Source organism: Lepisosteus platostomus, chromosome 1, assembly GCF_059453375.1.
Source record: "Lepisosteus platostomus isolate fLepPlt1 chromosome 1, fLepPlt1.hap1, whole genome shotgun sequence".
NCBI classification, from domain to species: Eukaryota; Metazoa; Chordata; class Actinopteri; order Semionotiformes; family Lepisosteidae; genus Lepisosteus; species Lepisosteus platostomus.
Genome location: NC_142611.1, coordinates 36,243,898 through 36,267,923, shown reverse-complemented (window position 1 = coordinate 36,267,923; position 24,026 = coordinate 36,243,898). Strand labels below are relative to the sequence as shown.

General features: G+C 38.7%; 1 pseudogene; it reads right to left on the bottom strand.

Annotated features, from left to right (window-relative positions):
* LOC148677904 (uncharacterized) overlaps positions 1–16,173 on the bottom strand; it is a 49,784-nt pseudogene extending 33,611 nt beyond the window's left edge.
* Between the last annotated feature and the right edge of the window lie 7,853 nt (positions 16,174–24,026).

Here is a 24,026-nt window from a genome sequence, read left to right as displayed (position 1 = left end):
AGCAAGTGATTAGGTTTATGAGCAATCTAATTACTTATTCGTTTAAAAAGCTATATAAAATAAAGTTTATTATTAATTTGCTGGACAGAGCGGTGAACATTATTATGCATGAGACAAAGATAACGATCCTGATCAGTTTAGAAATCTGTGTACGCTGTAAGGTTTTTACTTCTTAAACTTTTAAAATACACGTTTAGAATTGAAAGAAATCCTCTTCCTGGTATAGCACACCAGCACGTCTTTTTTCTCCAATCAGAGGGGTGTCAGATGGTGTCAGCCAATCACCATTCTGCGTTGGGTAGCAACGGGTGACTGTTCTCAGGCGGAACATGTAAACAGCTTAATGTTCGTGTTAAATATTTTTTTTAAATTCAATTAAACGGGCACAGTTAAGACATTAAATATACATATACATACTGTATACAGTACAGTTTGCATACGGTAATATGTTTATGTTACGCGATTAAAAAATAAATAAATAAAAATGAAAAGTCCAGCACCAGCTGGATTCAAACACACAACCTGCCAGCTGGTAGTCACGCACCTAGACCAGTAGGCTACAAGACAGCTCGCATGATCAGGCAGGCGAAACAGCCTTACACAGCCCTGCCGCAGTACAGGGATATAATCATACCGTTATTAAATTCTTTAGATACGCGATTCCATATTATATTCCCTTTTAATCAAATTCTAAAAGTATGCTGGTTGACTCCGGTATCACGTTAGTTAAAGACTTCGAAGCTTACAATGTTTAGGGAGAAATGGAATACCGGTGTGTATTTTTCCTTGTGATATTTTAAGCTCTAGTTGAATGATAGGTGTCGCATTTTAAATCATTTTCGTAGCTAGAAATTATGAAACGCCCTGTTAAAAGCAAGGAAGTTTTAATGCCCTGTTGAAGTAAAACAAAATGCCTGACAAAGTATGGCTTGGACAGATTCCAAGTGCTTGTACAAATGTGCTAAAGAAATTATACTTTGAGTATACAGCTTGTCCAAAGTCATCCATTATCAATACTATTAGTAATATCTTCAGTAAAGGCTTTGATGCATAAATATTTCTGATGAAGGTAGGTTGTGTACTTTTGTCCAACTGAGCAATCTTGCTTTCATAATATATACCAACATTTTAATGACTGATGATTAACATGCTGTAATACACAGTTCAAAATTAAAGGCTCAAATGCTGTACATGAGAGGTTAAGCTCCCCCTGGCGGTTTTACAAGGCGACGCCGGATAGTTAGTCACGTGACACAGGTGACACACGTGATACTGCGTGATACTGCGTGATAGTTTGACACGCCCACCGCGGTATGCCGCGAAATACCTCACCCATTTTGAATGGCTGCATCTGTATAAATGTAAATGTATGTTATGTGAATTTTAAATTGTTTTTAAGCATTAATTATTTGAATAGAATTAGAAAAACAGTGAAACAGTGAATCATTTTAAATATGTACTGTAAACAAAAAGGGAGTGAGAGAATGTTTACATATAATGTAAAAACAGAAATAATATATAACATAACCTGACCTAAACTCAACTCAAACTAACCCCTCTCTCTAGCCATCATTTCTTTTACTTTTATGAAGCATGTCATTGAATACAGAATAGGAAATTAAGATTTTTAAAATACATTTTAATTTATGAAGATTTTGAAGGTAAGATTAAGTCTTGTAATTGTCCATGTCTTGTGTGTGCCCCTGGTGGGCTAATGGTCCATTCTGGGTATATTTCACATTATGCTCAAAATTCTGGGAGAAGTACCAAGTTGCCATTGCTTTTGCCAGGAATAAGATATTTTATGATAGTGTGTATGGATTAATTGCTAAAAACATTTTGGTGCAACATATTGATTGATCATTAAAATTTTAGTTTATCCAAACTGTAAATTCATGGGATGACAACTTTTGTATGAATTGAACCACAAAATATAAGAATCATTACACACAGATAGAGTCCATCTACTGTTTAGTTGCTGGAATTTATGTATTTAAAGGTCTCATCCAGCTGTTAACTGAAAACAGCCAGCATACCAGCTTCAAAAACATAGTCAGTTGGCTTGTTTCAGACTCACACAACCCTTGTGATAAAAGGTACTCAGTTTTTATTGCACTGCCCCATAATGTCTACTTGTTCATATTTCATTATTAAATATGAAAATATGTAAAAGCTTTTGAGAATTTAAACACTTGGATCGGGTCCCCTTGTGGCACCTCAGTTCGAGACTAAAAATATCTTGTTTTGCACTGTCAGTGTATGATATTTCTTTAAGCCCAAGAATGCATCTGATCACACTTCTCCTGGTGACCTGGACTGATTGCAGCTCAAAACAGATTTTTTGCAACATGGCAACCACAGATGTACACAGTATTCTGAATGAGAAGTCTAATTGCATTGTACAATTTTAGTAGAGTATTCCTTAAAATTAAAAGTTAACTATAAATCCTAGCACTCGTTTTATTGTTTTCCTCTGTCTAAAAGATGTTGATGTCAACAATGTAAATGTTCAGTAGATTTTTGCATAAATAACTGTCTTTTACTCCAAAATCTTTAAGATGAGCATTTCCTCATCTCAAACAAATAAACAAACAAATCTGCTGCATTTATCTACATTAAATAGCTGTTACTGGTACAGTGTCTTGCAAAAGTATTTGCACTGCGGGTGAAATTCAATAGGACAAAATTATAATCAAATACATTTTGTAGTAATAAAATGTCTTAAACTTCCCAACTTGGTATTAGCTGTAATATTTTGACTTTTACTAAATGTGAACATTTAAATTGATAAAATGATGATTAGACAGAATATAGATCTGGTACTCCATTAATCACCCAAATTTGAGCTTTTACTTTTTGTATACTGTTTAGTATCCATTAACCAGTTGTCAGTTGAAGTACTGTAGTGTGCTCTCACGAGGCACCAGTTCTGTAGGGTTTGGGCATTTACTGGGACAATTATTAATTGTAGCAGTAAATCACAAAATTATTCTTTTAATGGCTTTAGAATCCAACCATGCGATATAACTCAAAAAACGCACACACACAGGTACTAATACACGAGGATACATTTATTAATACATAGAATATGCATGTAAACCTAACAGATCTTATCGTGAGGTCTATCAGAATACAAAAGATATATATTCAGTCAGTTACGAAGAGTTACATATATCAAGAGGACATACGTTCAGTATATCATTCATTTAGACCGTTTTGTAAATGCACTTGGTTATAACTTCTACATTGGATACTCAAAACAAGTACATAACTCTTAGGAATTAAATTAATATCAACTGGTTGGGATAACAATTGAATTCTCGAGCTGTAATGCATTGAAGTTGAATACTCATCCAACCTCTGGGGATTCAGATCTTCTGCTGGCTGCTGATGCTCACTGACCGGCTAGTTAGTGTTGGCTTTAACTAGCACAGTTTGTGCAGAGGAGAAAAGATAACTGTGGGTCCCAGCAGGTCAGTAAGAAGACCGGTTCGTTCCTGATGAAGCGCTAGTTCTGAATACTGATTCAGCTGTCCACAGTTCCGACCTGTTCACGAGGCTTGCTGCTGATGCTAACCTCGGGTGGATCCTTGGGTTACACTCTGGCAATCTCCGCTCTAGACTCTTAGAACAGAGAAAAATTCTGGCACTCGAACACACTGGCCGTTCTGTGGTTGTCCGGGCTGAGTCTCAGGATGGTCAGGAGGCGTGCTGCAAGAATGTCCTGCCCTTGGGAGCCTTTCTGCTCCTGGGCCGTCCTGCCCTGGAATTGTCCTTTAGAATTCTCCTTAGAAAAATCCTACTGGAATAGTCCTTCGAATAGTTCTCCTGTGTTGCCTGTTTTTACCTGGAGGAAGTTCAGCTCGTTCATTGGCTGAAAGTTTCCTGGGCATCAGAGTTCCACGTGGGTTACTCGGCCCTACCAGTCCCTGATTGGTTGATCAAGGTGAGATATGAGTCACTTACTCCTGACACTTAGGAATGCAGTCCAGATGTCCATCTGGCACTCCCTAGACAGATAGGCGCCAATGGATGACCATTGATCATGATAGCCAGGCTTAGCTAAGTGCATCCCCCTTTGGGAGCTGCCCCTTATCAAAAGAAAACATCTTTAAATCAGCCTGCATGAATAGTTTCTCTGTGGCTGCACCACAGAGATGAAGAGAGAGATGGGGCCTCATTTGGGAAAGCACAATAACACTTAATTCTGTCTTATTAACAAGCATTGCCGCTACAGTACTGTATATTTTCTTGAAGTTTCAACTTACAAGTAGTAAATATTCATGCTTTATAAGAAACTTCTAAATATGCTTATTGTGATAAGGGGGTATAATCATAAAATAAGAGATACCAATCAATTATCAAGTCTTGACACCAGCTTATTTAGCAAACACATTTTAAAGATTAATAATTAAATATCTGTGACAACAACAGCACTTTCAATAAGTTAAACAACTATGCTAACACACCACCTTAATTTCTTTTTTTTTCTCGTGGATAAAACCACTCCTGCTACCTAACTCTTTTGTTGAGCTCATCTGTTGGGAAAATTCACACCATCTTATATTTCTTGTTTTCCCAGGGTTTTACTCACTCATATCTTTCATTGAGTCCATACCATCACTAATCATCATTCACTAATCTAATTAGCCATTGGAGTATTCTACCTGATTCACTCCTTCCCTCACCTTCATTAGACACTCATGACAGTTGGTGAAACATTCCCCTTCCTAATTATCATGCAGCATATCTGTTCAGCACTTACAATGTCCCTTAGAACAGCCTAAGATATATTTTCTCAAGAACCATTGCTCACTGAGTCCCACAGACCTGTATACCAGCTCAGTCCAATGCTAATGAGACCTACCTATGGAACCGTCACTCTTTTTTCCTACCATGTTGATGCCTAGAAATAAACTGAAACCACTTTCCTCCTCGCTGTTATTATACACCTTCCGTTAGTCAAGTGGCCAATTCCACACAAGGCCTATCCTTTCTTTTCTTCTCATTTAGAATCTCACTGCTGCTGGATATCAATTAGTCAATTAGCCCAGTTGTATCTCATTTTAACCATGATTTTTCTCATTAAAATGTGTCTTTCTCTTAAAGCTACTTCTCATCCCTTCATAAATGCCTGTAGTCAGGAAATAATAAGTGTTAGTTCTTAGTGTCTTTTACATAGCGTGATAAATCAGTAATAACCAGCAGGCATCTTAATAAGACATACTAATCTACAGATGCAGCCATTCAAAGTGCGCGGTACACACACGTACCGGAGGTAATTGGCTACGGCGTCGCGCATTGTGACGCACGATGACGCACAGTACCGCGGTACGTGCTTGGTTGACTGACAGGGGCACTCGTGGTCTGTTGGTCTGTCGTAGAAAGATTTACAGTAAACGTCTTTACTGTGCCCGTTTAAGTATTGAATATTTATATGGAATTTTACCACTGAAGGGAAATCTTAGTGCCTGAGCATAAAAAGAATGGGAGCATACTGCAACGCGTGTGAAGGCCACAAATGATATTAATTTTGGAACTTAAACATACAGTATATGGCTGGTCTCGGTATTTTAAAGAAAACATACACACCAGTATTCCATTTCTCCCTAAACATTTTAAGCATCGAAGTCTTGAACTAACGTGATACCGGAGTCAACAAGCATACTTTTAGAATTTGATTAAAAGGGAATATAATATGGAATCGCGTATCTAAAGAAATTAATAACGATATAATTATATTCATGTACCGCAACACAAGAATAGTACACGCTGTACATTGTCTGTTGATAATGTTTCTGTAGTGCTTTTTCAGCACTCTACATGTGACCTTGCCGGTGGCGCTGTGGGTTAGGTTCCTGACTACCATGTCACACGGTCTGTGATCGAATCCCACTGTGGAACCATGACCTTTTTTTTTAACAAACATTTCTTTGAAAAAATTAAACATTTCCCTTGGTCAGAGATTAAATAAAACCTCACTCGCACCAAACAAATTTATATTTCTAAATATCACAACATGATCGAATTTAAGTCATTTTAATAACAATGAATAGTCACCTATGCGTTACAAAATAAACATTTATATTGATTTGAGTCGCGTTTTGATTTCAATTGTAAACACGTGTTTAAATATATGTTTTTTATTCACAATCAGACAAATGCAACATAAATTGATATCTTTGTCTTCTAAGTATCTTAATAAACTTTCAGCATAGCTTTCTCCCCGTTTAGATTTATTTTTCTTGAGATCTTGGGATCAAACGTGGAAAGATTAGATTGTAATCGTTTTTATTTTTTAAATACATTGTGGAGTTAAAGCAAGTTAAAGCCTTGATTTTATATATCACCTTTAAAAGTGGAATCTCAAAGCAAAGTAAATACCCAACACCGATTGTACCCATCTGTCATGCTAATAAAGCACCTTGAATTGAATTGAATTGAGGGATAGACATGCAAATAAGATACACTCCACAGACATTCACAACAGCGACATATCATAAAACGTTTGCACATATAGTTAAGTTATTACTTGGTTTTCAAAGTGCAATGAAATACAATATTGTTGTTGTTGCTGTTATTGTTGTTTTTATCCTGTAAAGCGTTTTGAGAAGCCACCTTTAAAGGCCATATATAAAAGCGTTGATTCTTATGGAATGTGTTCCGCCGGGGATTCAAAAAATTTATTTATTTTTAATCACGTATCTAAGGAAAATAGCAGTATAACTTTGTTCACGCACAAACAGTGGCATGTTACATTATTAATTTGAGTGTCTCCTCTTGCCAGAAAGCTCTAAATTGCATTTTGAGTGTGGTTTTTGACTTTTTCTAAATTGCAACCCATAAATAAAGCTGATACAGTTTAGACTTACTGTATTTTAAACTGTATTACAGCAGCACATTGGACAATGCAATGTAAATTGCAAAAATGCACTTGGAATCTGTCCAAGCCCTACTTTGTCAGGCATTTTCTTTTACTGCAACGGACATAAAAACTCTCTTGCTTTTAACAGAGCATTTCATAATTTCTAACTACGAAAATTATTTAAACTGCGACACTTATCACTCATTCCATTCCATTCCATTATCAGTCTTCCATTTCTCCCTAAACATTTTAAGCATGAAAGTTGTATGAAACGGTACCCAAATATGCGATTGCTGTATAGAATGAATTTTAATTAAAAAAAATTATTTAACACGAAAATTAAGCTGTTTACATCTTCCGCCTGAGAACAGTCACCTGTTGCTACCCAACGCAGAAACACAGCCACTAACTAGCAAAGAGAGGACATTAGCTAGCCAATATGATAAAGAAATAAATTATTATTTTGTTTATTTCTTTTGCACATTTATTTGAACATTTCCATCAATTGTACAAGCAGTTGGAAACTGTCCAATCCCTAGTTCATCATGCATTTTATTTTACGCTACGGGCATTCTCCCAGTCTGGCGCCGGTCTGTGTCTTCTAGGATATAATGCCAGCGATTTTTTGTTAAATTTGGGTTTCCAATAACGCCACAGCAAACTCTTGTTTTTATCTCCACTATAACAGACAATCTCCTTTGCTTTTAACCGAGCGTTTAAGAATTTCCTAAAATGAAAATGATTTACTTTATAAATAGAAGTATCTATCATCTATTTAAACTATGGGACAGAATTCTGGGGTCTCCCTATACCAGAGATTATGGTAGGGCTTCAGAATGGTGATTGGCTGACACCATCTGACATCCCTCTGATTGGAGAAATAAGACGTGCTGGTTTGCTATACATATAGTACTGTACCAGGAAGAGGATTTCTTTCTATTCGAAACATGTATTTTAAAAGTTTAAGAAGTAAAAACCTTACAGCTTACACAGATTTCTAAACTGATCAGGATTGTTATCTTTGTCTTATGCATAATAATGTTCACCGCTCTGTCCAGCAAATTAATAATAAACTTTATTTTATATAGCATTTTAAACGAATAAGTAATTAGATTGCTCATAAACCTAATCACTTATTCTACATAAACACAGCAAAATTGCTCTCTGAAAATGCTTTTTCTTTTTATTTAGGCTCAGATTTCAATTTAGATCGTATTATTATAAATTTTCTCGGAAAAATGTATTTTATGTAAACCATGTTTGCTATGAATTCATTTAGGGCTAGAATATGTTCATTGTCTTCCAATCGAGTCGAGTTGACATTAGAAGCTTATCATGCCCGGACTGTTACACCAACGCATTAGCATGTTGTAGCGGCAATGTTTGTTAATAAGACAGAATTAAGCGTTGGTATGCTTTCCTAAATGAGGCCCCATCTCACCCTCCATCTCTGTGGTGCAGCCACAGAGAAAGTATTCATGCAGGCTGATTTAAGATGTTTTCTCTCGATAAGGGACAGCTCCCAGACGGGGATGCACTTAGCTAAGCCTGGCTATCATGATCAATGGTCATCCATTGGCACCTATCTGTCTAGGGAGTGCCAGATGGACATCTGGACTGCATTCCTAAGTGTCAAGAGTAAGTGACTCATATCTCTCCTTGGCCATTTTCGCGCATCCTAAGAGACAATCACGTGACAACTGCTGTTGTCTGCAAAGGGACTTGGACTTTGTTCTAAGCGCGAGGCCGAGGATCCCATACGTACTCAGAATTCTACCAACATGAATGCCTCGCTTGATCAACGGCAGCCTACAGTTGGACCCTCGTCGACAACCTGAATAGCTTATTCAGAAGCAGCGCTGGACCGGAAACGAACCAGCTTCTTCCCAGCCAAAAGAGTGACTTGTGAGGACTCACGGTCACACTCTGTGCATAGAGACTTTCTACTAGCCAGCCGGACTGCTGGTAGATCCCCTCGGAGCATCGACTGCCCTGCGCGCCGCAGTCAGATTCTTCCGCCCGTCCTACTCCGAGCTGCAGCTCGACTGGTTGGCCGGTAGCCAGAGGACACCGGGACAACGCCCATTGGACAGCCGCTGGAACAGAGGCTGCAACAGAGCCTGTCAGCTGGTTTGGTGTTCGTGCCGGGAAATTCCAAATCCATACACAGTGGATAAGTAAACCCCATGTTCTACATTGCGTCTCGAGAATTCAATTGTTCCTCAAAACAAGTTGTTATCAATTTAATTCATGAGTAATGTATTTACTTCCGAGTTTAGAGTAACAGTGGGTAATAACACTGATTAGCGATTTGGTAACCGAACAGTATATATTGACTTATATTCTCTGTTGTGTATCTCTTTGTGTTTGCATCTCTTAGAGATTATATACCTTGTATATTGATAACCCTCACAGTAAGGTCTGCCGCTCGTATCCAGGCAGACTAGTATATGTTTGGTGCACAGTTTATATTAATAAATGTATCTCGTGTATTGAACCCGTGTGTGTGCGTTGTTAGTTGTTCTGACTATTGATTTTCTAAAAGCCCCAACGAACAACCTCGTGATTACTGCTACAATTAATAATTGTCTCAGTAAACCCATCAAACCTCTACAATGTAAAAAGCGATTTCATTGAGGAGCCTAGCTTTCTTAACTAGTAAGTACTGTACTACCTTGGTTTTGGAGGGGGAGGTGTCTTTCGCTGGAAATCTCGCCCCCTTCTACTTTGAAAATACCTGTGAAACCGGTTTAATTCATCACAGCCAGCACTCCCGCAGAGAGGAGGGTTGTACTCATTAATGTCTTAGCCGGAACACATCATTATATCTCATTTTGTATTTCTTTAAAAAAATCGTTTGCCCAGCCACTATTGCTGTTATCGTTTTTATCCTGTAAAGTGCTTTGGGGAGCACAGCTTTCTCACCACTTAGATTACTTTTTGATACCATTCTTACAGAAAGCAGAAACTTCTTGTATTTTCCGATGACATACAAGTGGAAAGATTAAACCACAGATTACAAAGTAAATACCCAGACAAACGTAAACGCGTTTTTAATAAAATGCTTTTATTCATTCAGCAGAGAGAGAGCGTAAAACCTGGGCATAACAGCTGTTCCTTTTTCTGATCACTCGCTCTCTGGATAAACGTCTCGCCTGTCCTGTTCTTTGTTTTCCTAATTTGCCGATTATGCCTGCTGCGATCCACTCCTACCCTCACACCTAAAGAAGACTATGTTAAATTCTTTGCGCGGCCCATTGTGCAATTAACCCTTGTATGTGCTGTCCTTAAGGTGATATCACATGAAGGTGATATGTAAAATAATGTTTTTATTATTGTTATAGAGAAACATGATCAGATTTTCCCCGGTTCAGAAAAAAAAGATCTAAAGTACTGTATACTAGTTTGTCACTCTTCTCATCCCTTCTTTCCTAAATGGCTATTGAATAGAGTCACATGAAGAGAGAGGTGAAACAGCCCTACACAGCCCTGTCGCAGTACACGAATATAATTATATCTTATTAATTTCTTTAGATACGCAATTCTTTTGCTGTGCTCTAGAGGATCCTTGTGATATTTCGAGCTCTGGTTGAATGATAAGTGTCGCAGTTTAAATAATTTTCGTAGTTAGAAATTATGGAACGCTCTGTTAAAAGCAAGGGAGTTTTTATGTTCGTTGCAGTTTTTTTGCAACATGAATATAATTATATCGTCATTAATTTCTTTAGATAAGCGATTCCATATTATATTCCCTTTTAATCAAATTCTAAAAGTATGCTTGTTGACTCCGGTATCACATTAGTTAAAGACTTCGATGCTTAAAATGTTTAGGGATAAATGGAATACTGGTGTGTATGTTTTCTTACCGAGACCAGCCATATACTGTATGTTTAAGTTCCAAAATTAATATTGTTTATGGCCTTCACACGCGTTACAGTATGCTCCTATTCTTTTTATGCTCAGGCACTAAGATTTCCCTTCAGTGGTAAAATTCCATATAAATATTCAATACTTAAACGGGCACAGTTAAGACATTAAATATACATATACATACTGTATACAGTACAGTTTGCATACGGTAATATGTTTATGTTCCTAAATCAATCTCTTTTATGAGCATGTGAAAGGCATGGTGAATCGATTCTCAAAAATTACTGTACTTTGCATGATTGGAAACAAATGCGTGATTGCGAAATGCTGTGGTGTTACTCTTACAAAGACGGTCAATGAAAAAAAGAATGTGGACCAGGGCAATATGTTGAGTTTACACTTAAAGCTTGTCCAAGATCATTCATTATTAATACTATTAGTAATATCTTCGTTAAAGACTTTGATGGCGACAGCTCAAACATGAGAGGTTGAGCTTTATTAGCTCCACCTTGCGGAAATTCCGTATACTATTATTTTGCTTGCGGTATTATAGGAGAATTTACCAAAACTAGTGGTATTTAATGGTAACTCGTGGTAGACTGCGTAGAGCGCACTGGAAAATAATGCAGTATCGCCCGCGCATTTTGAATGGCTGCATCTGTACATAAATTGTGTTCTACTATATACAACTATTTACAAAAATGTGACTACCAGAGCCCTATCTTGTGCAGACACGGAAGATATATCATTCTGCTTGACATCAAGACAAATCAGTTTAAATTATGCATATTTCAATTTGATTTATTTTACTGTAAAAATATATATTTGTTTAAATAATTGTGAACGTGGTCTATGACTACATCTTGTGAAGGCACTATATCAAATTAAAATTGAATTAAAAGGCAAAAAAGGATCCTGCCAAGAATTCTGTAAAATAAAATGATTAATGGTCATTTCTTTGTTACCCTTATTTGGTTAAATACCACAAAATACCACATTGGAAAACCATGTTTCTTAAAACAGGGACTTGCAGATGGAATGTAGTGGTTCAGTGGTTAATCTTGTTGCCTTTCAGCACTTGGCCCCTTGGTTCAATTCCTGAGCTGCTACCTGTATGGAGTTTCATGTTCACTCTGTTTTTGGGTGTGTTTGGATTTGGTGCTCTGTTTCCTCTTAAACTCCAAAGACATACTTTTAAGTTAATTGGCTCCTGGGCCCTGGGCCCTGAAGTTTTGCATGATTGTGTTTGTGTGGGTCCAGCGATTGCCAGGTATTGTGTGCAGTGTGTAACATGTTTGCTGGGATAGGCTCCAGCTCTGGCATGATCCTGTCTTGGATAAAATGGCTAGAAAATGGATGGATTGACTTGTGTAATAAGTTACCTTGTACATTTTAATAAGTATAATCTTGTAATCTTGTTACCTGGACAGATTCTGGTGTAGGTGTTTTGTGAATTTACTGGGACAATTTATTAATTGTAACAGTAACCACAAGGTGATTCTTTAATGGCTATTAGAAAATCAATCGATCAGCAACGCACACACATGGATTCAATACATGAGATACATTCATTAATACATAAATTGTATAAAACATATAACAGTCTACCTGGATACATATGGCAGATCTTACTGTGAGGGTTATCAAAATGCAAGGTATATAATCACAAAAAGATGCAAAACACAAAGTGACACAAAACAGAGAATATACTTCAGTATACCATTCGGCTCAACTATCGTTAATCAGTCTCATGAATATGAATTCTACATTAGCTACTCAAAAGTAAATACATTACTCACATGAAATAAATTGATATAAACTTGTGTTGAGGTAACAATTGAATTCTCAAGATGCAATATAGAACATTGGGTTTACTTATCCAGATATGGATTCGTATTTCCCGGCACGGACACCAAAGGTCAGCTGGCAGGCTGCATCCAATCGCTGCAGCAATTGATAGTTGTCCTACGGTGGGTTCTGGCTCCAATCACAGTGCAACTCGGTGTCAAACGAAGGAAAAGTGGGAGAAATTTCTGTCCGAGCAAGTCAATCTTTAGGGGGAAAAAACTTGGTTTGCTTCCGATGTAGCACTACCGCTGAATAATAATAATAATAATAATTAATAATTGCTTACACTTATATAGCGCTTTTCTGGACATTCCACTCAAAGCGCTTTACAGGTAATGGGGACTCCCCTCCACCACCACCAATGTGCAGCATCCACCTGGATGATGCGACGGCAGCCATAATGCGCCAGAACACTCACCACACATCAGCTATTAGTGGGGAGGAGAGCAGAGTAATTAAGCCAATTCATAGATGGGGATTATTAGGAGGCCATGATTGGTAGGGGCCAATAGGAAATTTGGCCAGGACGCCGGGGTAACACCCCTACTCTTTTCGAGAAACGCCCTGGGATTTTTAATGACCACTGAGAGTCAGGACTTCGGTTTTACATCTCATCCGAAGGACGGCGCTTATTTACAGTATAGTGTCCCCATCACTATACTGGGGCATTAGGACCCACATGGACCACAGGGTGAGTGCCCCCTGCTGGCCCCACTAACACCTCTTCCAGCAGCAACCTTAGTTTGTCCTAGGAGGTCTCCCATCCAGGTACTGACCAGGCTCACACCTGCTTAGCTTCAGTGGGCTGCCAGTTGTGAGTTGCAGGGTGATATGGCTGCTGGCCATATAAAACTTCCTTTCCTTTCAGATTGTCGACAAGTGTCCAAACGTATACTTCGGTGATCAAGCGAAAGGTCCACGTTGGCGTTGGCTAGTGCTTTACATATGGACATTCCCCGGACCAACACTTTGGTGAAACAAGGTTCCAGTCCCTATACAGACAACACTGACCATTACGTGATTGTCTCTGAGGGTGCATGGAAATGGCTGGAGGAGCGAAATTCTGAACTGAACTGTCTTTTAAACCAGACAGGTGATGACTGGTCGAAAGTTTAGCTGGCATTTGAGACCCATGTGGGTTTACAATGCCCTGCAGGTTCCTGATTGGTTAATCAATCAGGTTGGTTAAGAGATGAGTTACAATGACCTCTGACATCTAGGACTGCAATCCAGATGTTTCCAAGAATCTTATAGACGGATAGGCCCCAGGAATGGCCATTGATCATGATAGCCAAGCAAGGCTGGGCGAATCCCCATTTGGGAGCTGCTCCTTATCGGAGAGAAAATGCTTTAAATCAGAAACTGCATGAGTTAGTTAGATGTGGCCTCATTTAGGAAAGCACAGCAACATTTAATTCTGCCTTATTAATAAGTATTGCTGCTTCACTGGTTTCAGGATGACACCCCAGAAATTTCTGGGGTGTCCGTATACCAGAGATTATGGTAACGTTTCAGAAGGGTGTCAGCCAGTCAGATTCCAGGACCGGAATTATGTGTTTTATGATAAAGAATATAATATGTAATCATGTATCTAAATAAATTAATAATGATATTAATTTAAGGATCTAAATACCTAAATCTATGAATCTATATAGCTGGTAGTATTACTGTATTTCACTTTCTTTGTAAACACTTTCTTTTGTTAACACCCAAATCGCAGGTGGATTCTGTTTTTTGGTCTGTTATGGTCTGTAGCTCAAATCCTGCTTAACTAAAAATTAAACACAAGAAGAGTATTATTGGACAATGTTGTGAGGCTCTGGCGGAATTTCTCTGTAAACTGAAGAGTTATAGAGGAGACAGGTTGTGTATCGCTTCTTTTGACACTTGTAAAAAAACATTCCAATGTTAATGCGACACGGAAGATAATGTGGTGTATTGGTCGTTAGTGAAAAGATTTAATCATTTAATCTCTTTACTGTGCACATTTTAATCTGCTTAGTATTGAATATTTATATGGAATTTTACCACTAAAGGGAAATTTTAATAGCTAAGCATAAAACGCAGAGGAGCATAACGAAGGTCATAAAGGTCATAAACGATATTAATTTAGGAACATAAACATATTATGTAAACTGTATGTTTGTATTGGTATTTTATAGAAAAAATACACACCAATACTACATTTCTCCTTAAACATTTTAAGCACCAAAGTCTTACATGTGGTTGACCTACCGACCATATTACTGTAATGTCTGTATTGCTGTTTCAGTGTGTGTCACATGACTTGCCTCAGTGGCATCACGGCTTAAGCGACTCATTTACAGTATACTCTCTGCGGGAGTGCTGGCTGTGACGAATTAAACCGGTTTCACAGGTATTTTCAAAGCAAAAGGGGGTGAGTCTTCCAGAGAAAGACCCCCCCCCCCAAAAAAACCCTTTTATTTGCTTACAGTAGTAATACTTAAGTACAGTACAGTAGAACTTCTTGCGTTAAGAAAGCTAGGTGTTAGCATAAACTATTAGTAATCAATAATATTAAATTAAGCACTGTAATAAATTGTGCTAATAATACATTCTATTCTACTCTTAGAATGTAGGGGGAGGAAGAATGCCCATGGTCTTTTCACTGATAAACTTGTGTCAAGCTGTCAACAAAAAACAGCTGTCAAAAAAAAGTTTTTTTTTTTTAAAGTCAATTGTGTGTCCATATTATTGCTATTTTGCTATTGTTACAGTAATTTCTATTGCTACTGAGTCTCTGTGTCTACAGTACATTGTTTGTGAACAAACCGGTTTCACAGGTATTTTCAACCCCCAGCCACTGTTGTTTCATCAGTTGTTATCCTGTAAAGCAGTTTGAGAAGCCACCTTTAAAGGCGCTATATAAAATAAAGTTGATTATTATTATTGATCATATTTTTCCTCCCAGAACTTGTAAATTGTTGTTGTTATTGTTGTTGTTATCCTGTAAAACGCTTTGAGAAGCATACTGTCCAGCTTGTCAGGTGCATTCTCTGTAAAATAATAAGTAGAGCTCCGGAAAGCCAGAAGGAGCGCTTCACTCCACCTGCTGTGGGAAGAGTTGGCTTATTCCTTCCCTGCCTCACCAAGGACAGCTCTGCCAGGCCCTCGTTGACACCGGTTCGACCATCACCCTGCTGCGGCCTGGTGTCCTGCCGGGCCCCCAGGGGGCTCACCGTGCACTTTGGGGCTGCGAGGGTGAAAAACCCTTACTACCTTACCCCAGTCCGTGAGGACTGCATCCTGGGGTTGGACTGGTTGCAGCAGGTGGGTGGTTGCCTTGACTTGGACTGGCGAGAGTTGGTGGGGCAGGGAGAATGAATCAGTCTCGCGGTGGGCGGGGCGGGAGGTGTCTGGGGTGTGTGGGTTGACCGGAGCGGGATGCGGAGGTGGCAGCGGTGGGCGTAGCCTGGGCCTGTCGGAGACGCGGGTGTCGGGGCGAGCATGCCAGAGCTGACTCCCAGGACGGTGAGATAACCTTGCCCCTCTCCTGCCAAAATGCCTCTGGAGGGCTGACGCCAATGCCCCGTAGTTGTACCGCTGGTTAACCTACCCCTATTTGGCATTATTGATATTGTTGAATTTTAATCCTATGTAATATTTATTTTTACCCTGTTTTATTATTTATGCATTTTACAGAGCTATGTTTTTACATATTGTTAGCATTTTAGTGTATTTTTTATAATCATTGTTTTTAAAGAGCTCTAAAGCATACAAAACAGAAACAACACCCATGATAACCCTTTACCTTTTGGCCTTCACTACAGAGCATCTTTGTTATTCATGCTTTTTAGACTTATTTAAAGGTATTTTGTATAAAAAATGTTTAACAATGTTTAAATGTTTTATTGTTTTATTATTTTTGCACTTTACTTGTCCATTAATATAGTGGAAGTCCGGTATTTCTGATTTTACACATTCCCTTGTAGCAGATTTTGTCTGTTAAATACAAAGTCTGTTAAATCTGAAATCAGTTAAAGCAAAGTTTTAAAAACAGGAGGGCTTATTGTATGTACTGTATGTATATTTGTGTATGTAACTATACATACTTAAGGAAATATGTGTGGTTGTTTCTAAAAACAACATAGAAAGGATAAAACTGTTAAACAAATCTATGTTTTAAAAACTGCCTTTTCACACTTAAAACTTCAAATGTATGTCGGGCAATCAGACTTCAGGACCGGAATTATCCGTTTTATAATGGGGAATATAGTGTAAAATCCTGGGATCTGTTTCAGGCATTCATGTGAAGGGCAACAGAGCTTTCACTGGCCGATTATCATTATTATCATTATTATTAATAATGATATTAATTTAAGGGTCTAAATATCTAAAAAATATGTATCTATATAGCAGATAGTATCACTGTATTCCACTTTCTTTGTAAACACGGAAAAACAGATTCACAAAACGACGCTATGTCACTGTGTAAAAAAAAACGGTTTGAACACCCTATATTGTAATGAGCTGCTGAGCTAAGAATAGGAGTTCCTGCTGTCAGAGGGGGTGGAAAGTGCCCGCTGTCATTTAATTAATATTACAATTCGCACTGATTCCCTTGCAAAGATATGGACATAAACACCTGAAGAAGGCTTGCGTTTTCTCTCTTCTCTTTTAAGCATGTGTACAATGCTGTAATACAATTTAAAATAATTAAAAGTTTAAACAGTATCAACTAAACTCCAATTTAATTAAACACGCGTTTGCGATTTAAATCAAAATGGGGGTAACGGGGACTGTCTCTGTCTTATTATCAACACTAGTTCAATTGTGTCTCTTTAGTTACTGTAGTTCGGCATTCAGGTAGATTTCCAGGCAAAATAAAACAGGTTTCGATAGTTAATAACCACTTTTTATGCGCAAAACATGGGTGATTTTTCTTCCTCCTGATCAGTTTAGAAATCTGTGTACGCTGTAAGGTTTTTACTTCCTAATTAAACTTTTAAAATACGTGTTTCTAATAGAAGCAGCATATGCTGTTTTCTTCCTGCTATGTTGAACAGATCAGCAAGTTGTTTTTTTTCTCCAATCAGAGGGGTGTCAGATGGTGTGTAGCGGCGAGGCTTATTAATAAGAAAGAATTAAGTGTTCTGAGCTTTCCCAAATGAGGCCCCATCTCTCTGTTCATCTCTGTGGTGCAGCCACAGAGAAGCTATTCATGCACGCTGATTTAAGGATGTTTTCTTTTGATAAGGGACAGCTCCCAAATGGGGATGCACTTAGCTAAGCCTGGCTATCATGATCAATGGTCATCCATTGGCGCCTATCTGTCTAGGGAGTGCCAGATGGACATCTGGACTGCATTCCTAGGTGTCAGGAGTAAATGACTCATATCTCACCTTGATCAACCAATCAGGGACTGGTAGGGCCGAGTAACCCACGTGGGACTCTGATGCCCATGGAACTTTCAGCCAATGAACGAGCTGAAGTTCCTCCAGGTAAAAACAGGCAACACAGAGGGCCTGAGAGGGCCTGTGAGAATTCTGGGGACTTTTCTAAAGGGAATTCAAAGGAGAATTCCAGGGCTGGATGGCCCAGGAGCAGAAGGCTCCCAAGGGCAGGACATTCTTGCAGCGCGCCTCCTGACCATCCTGAGACTCAGCCCGGACAACCACGGAACGGCCAGTGTGTCCGAGTGCCAGAACTTTCCTTTGTTCTAAGAGTCTAGAGCGGAGGTTGCCAGAGAGTAACCAGAGGATCCACCCGAGGTTAGCACCAGCAGCAGGCCTCGTGAACAAGTCGGAACTGTGGACAGCTGAATCACTATTCAGAACTAGCTCTTCATCAGGAACGAACCGGTCCTCTTCCTGACTTGCTGGGACCCACAGTCATCTTTTCTCCTGTGCGCAAACTTTGCTAGTTAAAGCCAACACTAACTAGCCGGTCAGTGAGCATCTGCAGCGCACCGTCGCAAACCGCACAGCACAGCCTGGCACCTAGCCAGAGAGCGCGGATTGGACAGCAACAAGCCTGCAACTGTTTCTTTGTGCCCGCAGGAGATCTGAATCCCCAGAGATTGGATGAGTATTCAACTTCAATGCATAACAGCTCGAGAATTCAATTGTTATCCCAACCAGTTGATATCAATTTAATTCCTAAGAGTTATGTACTTGTTTTAAGTATCTAATGTAGAAGTTATAACCAAGTTCATTTATGAAACGGTCTTAATGAATGATATACTGAACGTATGTCCTCTTGATATGTGTAACACTTTGTAACTGACTGAATATATACCTTTTGTATTCTGATAACCCTCTCGATAAGATCTGTTAGGTTTACATGCATATTCTATGTATTAATAAATGTATCCTCATGTATTAGTATCTGTGTGTGTGTGCGTTGTTTGAGTTATATCGCATGGTTGGATTCTAAAACCATCAAAAGAATCAATTTTGTGATTTACTGCTAATTAATAATTGTCCCAGTAAATGACCAAACCCTACAGAACTGGTGCCTTCAGAGAGCACACTACACACCTATGAACCTGAGAGTTTAATTTGATGATTATTAGATGAAAAAGTGAACACAAATGAACCGGCTAGGTTAACAGCTATGCTATTGAGCACAGCTGACAGTCCAATTATAATGGTGATGATATGTGATTTCCAAATGGGCTACATATGCAGAGTGTCCTCCTTCTGTTTGTAACCTATTTATGTTACTATATGATTATGGTCAAAATATTACATTTTCCAATTGTGGGTGAGGGTGATACCACAAGAATACTTGGACTCTAACCAAATGGTGGACAGTGTGATCTTAACATTTCCATTCAGATATAAAATACTTTTTAAAAATATGTCTAAAATATATGATTACACATATTAGAAATACATAATATGAAACTGGCTCCTTATGTATGGGTTCTGACTGAAATAGGTAGGTCTATAGCAGGGATGCCCAGCCTTTTTAGAGGAGCGATCTACTTTAATCCACAACCTACCTAATGTGATCTACCATTCAGTGATGCAATAGTCACTTAATAAATAACCCTAATACCCACCAGCCTGCCATTATAGGCCCATGCATGGTTTAATTAAAAGCATAACAGAACTCAACTATGTTTTTACACTAGAACCTAGTATAAAAAAGAAATGGTAAAATGGACAGTACTTACCTAATATGCTCGCTGACACTGAGCGATGTCTACTAGTTTTTCATAGGCAGGATTATAGCTGCTGGTTGCACATCTCAAGCAGGCCTCAAAATGATTGTCATTAAGAGTTGAACAGAATTTTGATTTTATTATCTTCCTATAAAAGGTGCAATTTTGGAGGCAATGTCGTCCATAGCAATTTCTGTGCCAAATGGGAAACAGATGAATGCCGAAACGGGTTCAAACATCGCGAAGTCATTGAAACACCTGTGGAATTTGGCTGCAATGCTTTCCATTTGCTCTGTATATCGCGCAAAATTCTGCAGATCATTTGAAGGATAGGAGGTGTAATTTTCCCTTAAAAGTGTTAACTGAGCTGATCATATCCATTATATTTTCGTTTTTGCTTAATGTTGAGCTTGTTTAGCATGTTTTTCAAGTCAGTTAAGAACGCTAAATCTAGGAGCCATTGGTCATCTTCAAGCTGCTTGTATTCAAACTTAGAAGAAATCAGAAACTCTTTCATCTCAGGCAGCAGTTCTCTAAATCGCTGCAAAAATTTACCTCTGCTTAGCCACATAATGTCCGTGTGCAGCAATATGTTAATGTGTTCTGCATCCCTTTCATGTAAGTGCAGAAAAGACATCTTTGAAGACTTTTCTCATTGATTGACCATACAATCTTCATTGCAACATCCATAATGTCCTTCATGTTTAATTTTTTTTCCACACAAAGCTTGCTGGTGGGGTATGCAGTGATAGTTGAGAAAGCAACCTGTCGCTATCTTTGCAAAGTGCAATGAATCCATTTGTCCGAACTGTCATTGCCGGTGCACCATCAGTTGTGATTGAAACCAATTTAGAGAGTGGTAGCTGCATTTTATCCACAAATTCCATGAACACTTGGAAAATATACTTCCCCCTAGTTTGCCCCTTTAGTGACAATATTGTCAGCAGTTCCTCTCGTGAACTAATGTCTTTGAAAGCTATTCAGATAATAATGCACAACTGTGCCTTGTCCACCATGTCCATGGATTCGTCAAAATGAAGGGAAAAATACCTGCATCAATCAATGTCTGCTCTCAGTTGGTCTGTCAGATCCGCGGCTATTCCCTCACTTCTCTGTGTCACCATATTTTTCAATAACTGGATGTCCTGAATAGAAGACATTATTTCTGTTTTGTTTCTGAAGCCATCAAACAATGAGTCTGCTACTTCTAGAAATGCCTCTTTTATGATTTCTCCATCGCCAAAACATTTATTTAGCTTTGTATGTAGATGGCTCACCCGATAAGATGCTACAGTTGCAGCCTTTGCTTTTGAGGTAGGTCTCAGGAAAATGGCCTGTTGAGCTAACTACTCAGATTTCAGTTTACCAACCTTTCTTTTACGAAGCTCACTTCTAGCTGGATAATCCCTCTCATACGTTTTATGCATAGAACGGTAGTACCATTCGACATTGCCTCTTTTTGGCATAGAAATGGATGCCTTACAAATCAGACGTATGCATTTGCCATTGGTCATTGTAAAAAATAATTCCTCCTCCCATTCTTGATGAAAGTGGTAGGTTTCCAATCTCTCCGAGCTTGTTCCTGCACTTGCACTCATTTTGACTGTCTGCAACAGTCTTTGTAAGTTTAAAAACATACGCTACATTAGCCAGCTTCTGTGTGAACAACTTCACATTGCAATGGTACTATACGATTTTCAAAAGATACCAGCGTATCACATCATTAGTTCCCAAAATAGAGGAAAGTGGCCAGAAAAATTAAACACTTTATAATGTAACTTGTAATGTAAGCCAAACAGTTTTGCTCCACTATACACTTTAGAGAATTGGGGGTGTCGTGCGGCAGTAACGAAGAGAACATTCTTGGGTAGCACACACAACACTCTTTATTTACTGGGGGCTCCTGTAGCCTTTTTTTCAGCGTCAGCCAACACTCATGGAAGAGACTTTTAGAACCCATTCGACAAGGGTAAAACTCAAACAAAGGCAGTAAAATGTATGACTTTACATGCAAAGATCTGAATGAATGTTTAGACTCTTGAAAAAGGTAGTCAAATAGCCCGTTTATTTTTTGCCAAACATTCTTGGCTCTGGCAAGCATTCCACGATCGACTTGTTGGGCACCTCTGGTCTATAGTATATCAGTACATATTGCCCAGAGAATATGTGTTTGCTCTAGATGCCACATTATTTCACTCAATGACTGACCCTTGACTCTTCCTCAAGCAGTTAGCTGACCAACTGGCATCCTGCAAATGGTCATGTGACAGAGCTGCAGCTCATTCCCCCAGAGGAATCTGGAGAATTTGGTCCATATAGGGCTGTGCACTCACAAAGCTTACATACAGGATAAATTGAAGACATTTGTTTACTGATGTGGGCACTGATTCTCAAGACTCTGGAGGTATGTTCCAGCAAAGGTTTTTATTCAGTATGTGCATGGAAACAGTATCAGAAGCTGACAACTTCCTGTCTCCTGCAGGCTGCTTTTATATCTTCTTGTTACTATGTAAATAAGCCCAAAATACAGAAGCAAGAGAAGCATGCTAATTCTGTTCTTGATTGAGGATTCTGTTCTTGATTTCCTGTTTCTTTTCAATGTCTTCAGCATCCAGCCAAGATGGTTGTAAAACCCACTGCCTTGATGATATCAGATGTCAATAACTGGGTGTGAAAACTAGGGTCTGCACAATATTATGAGGCCTATACTGTACATACAATGCTATGATTACGTCATTGACATTCCTAACAATGGCATTCTGAAAGACATTAGAAACCATTCTCTTTTAATACTGGTAAAAGTACAATAAAAAATGAGGGTTATTCCTTTAATGGAGAACTAATGGACACAAGTGTTGTGCCAAACAAAAGACATCAGCCGAGAGTTTGTGTGTTGAAAGTCGTCTTTATTTCATATGCATATGGGAGTTTAAAAGACAACGCTTACAGTGCTCTTTTATACAGTGAAACAAACGATACAAGATACACTCATGAATCTGTACTTGCATTGTGGCTATATATGGTCATTCTGGAAAGCTGACCATTATCTATATACCGCTGGCTTTTGTGGCAAGCAGCCCCTTCTGCTTGTAACTGAATAGACCATTTGTTCCAGGAAAGGTCATTCGGTAATTTCCCTGAGAACTATGCCAGCTATGTGTAAAGATACAGTGTGACTATATTATCTTTTGAGACAAGACATCCTGAGACAGAGTTAGTAAAATATAAGTAAAGAAATACATAGCCAACAAGATATAACACAAACGTTTAGTAAAAACTTTGAGTTAATTCCCTCACAAGGCTTCCAAAAAGCTAGTTGTTGACCACCCATCCATGCACCTGAGAACAAATAATTTCTGATTCCCTTTTCAAAAGCCCTATTTTTTTCCAACCTGGCATTGACATGGAAGAATTTCAGACTCCATTGTGATGGATTATTATTCTGCTATTTGTGGCTCTAAAAGCAGACTTAAAAAGCAGACTATATTTACATCTATATTTATATTCATATGTGTGATTTTTCTGCGTACTGTTCTGTTCTAGTTTGTTCTTTGTGTGTCCGGACTGTGAGTGCACCCCTCACTATACTGATTGTATTGTATGTATTGTGCTATTATTATTGTATCATTCTTTACACTGTGGCTGTGTTGTCTGTGTTAAGCTGCTGTTGCACTGCAATTTCCCTCACGGGATCAATAAAGTATCTATCTATCTAAAATCAGGCCACGGACAAAACTGCTACAGCTGATGTGTGGTGAGCATTCTTGCGCACTATGGCTGGCGTCGCATCATCCAGGTGGATGCTGTACATTGGTGGTGGAGGGGAGTCCCCATTACCTGTAAAACGCTTTGAGTGAAGTGTCAAGAAAAGTGCTATATAAGTGTAAACAATTATTATATTATTAATTAACTGAAGGCAGATGAAGGCTAATGCCACCACATGCACAATGAAAGCAATAAACTGAGTGCACCCTTGATTGCTCAGTGGAAGTCTTAGACCTTTACAGAGGGGATGTCTCTCAGAAATCTTCAGTCTAATCATATATCTATTTCTCCAGGCCTAAATAATTCATTATTCACAGATTATTGTAAAAGCATGATTATGATGATTATCAGCAGCAGCCATATCATCCTGCAACTCACAACAGGCAACCCACTGAAGCTAAGCAGCTGTGAGCCTGGTCAGTACCTGGATGGGAGACCTCCTGGGAAAAACTATGGTTGCTGCTGGAAGAGGTGTTAGTGAGGCCAGCAGGTGGCGCTCACTCTGCGGTCCATGTGGGTCCTAATTCCCCAGGATAGTGATGGGGACAC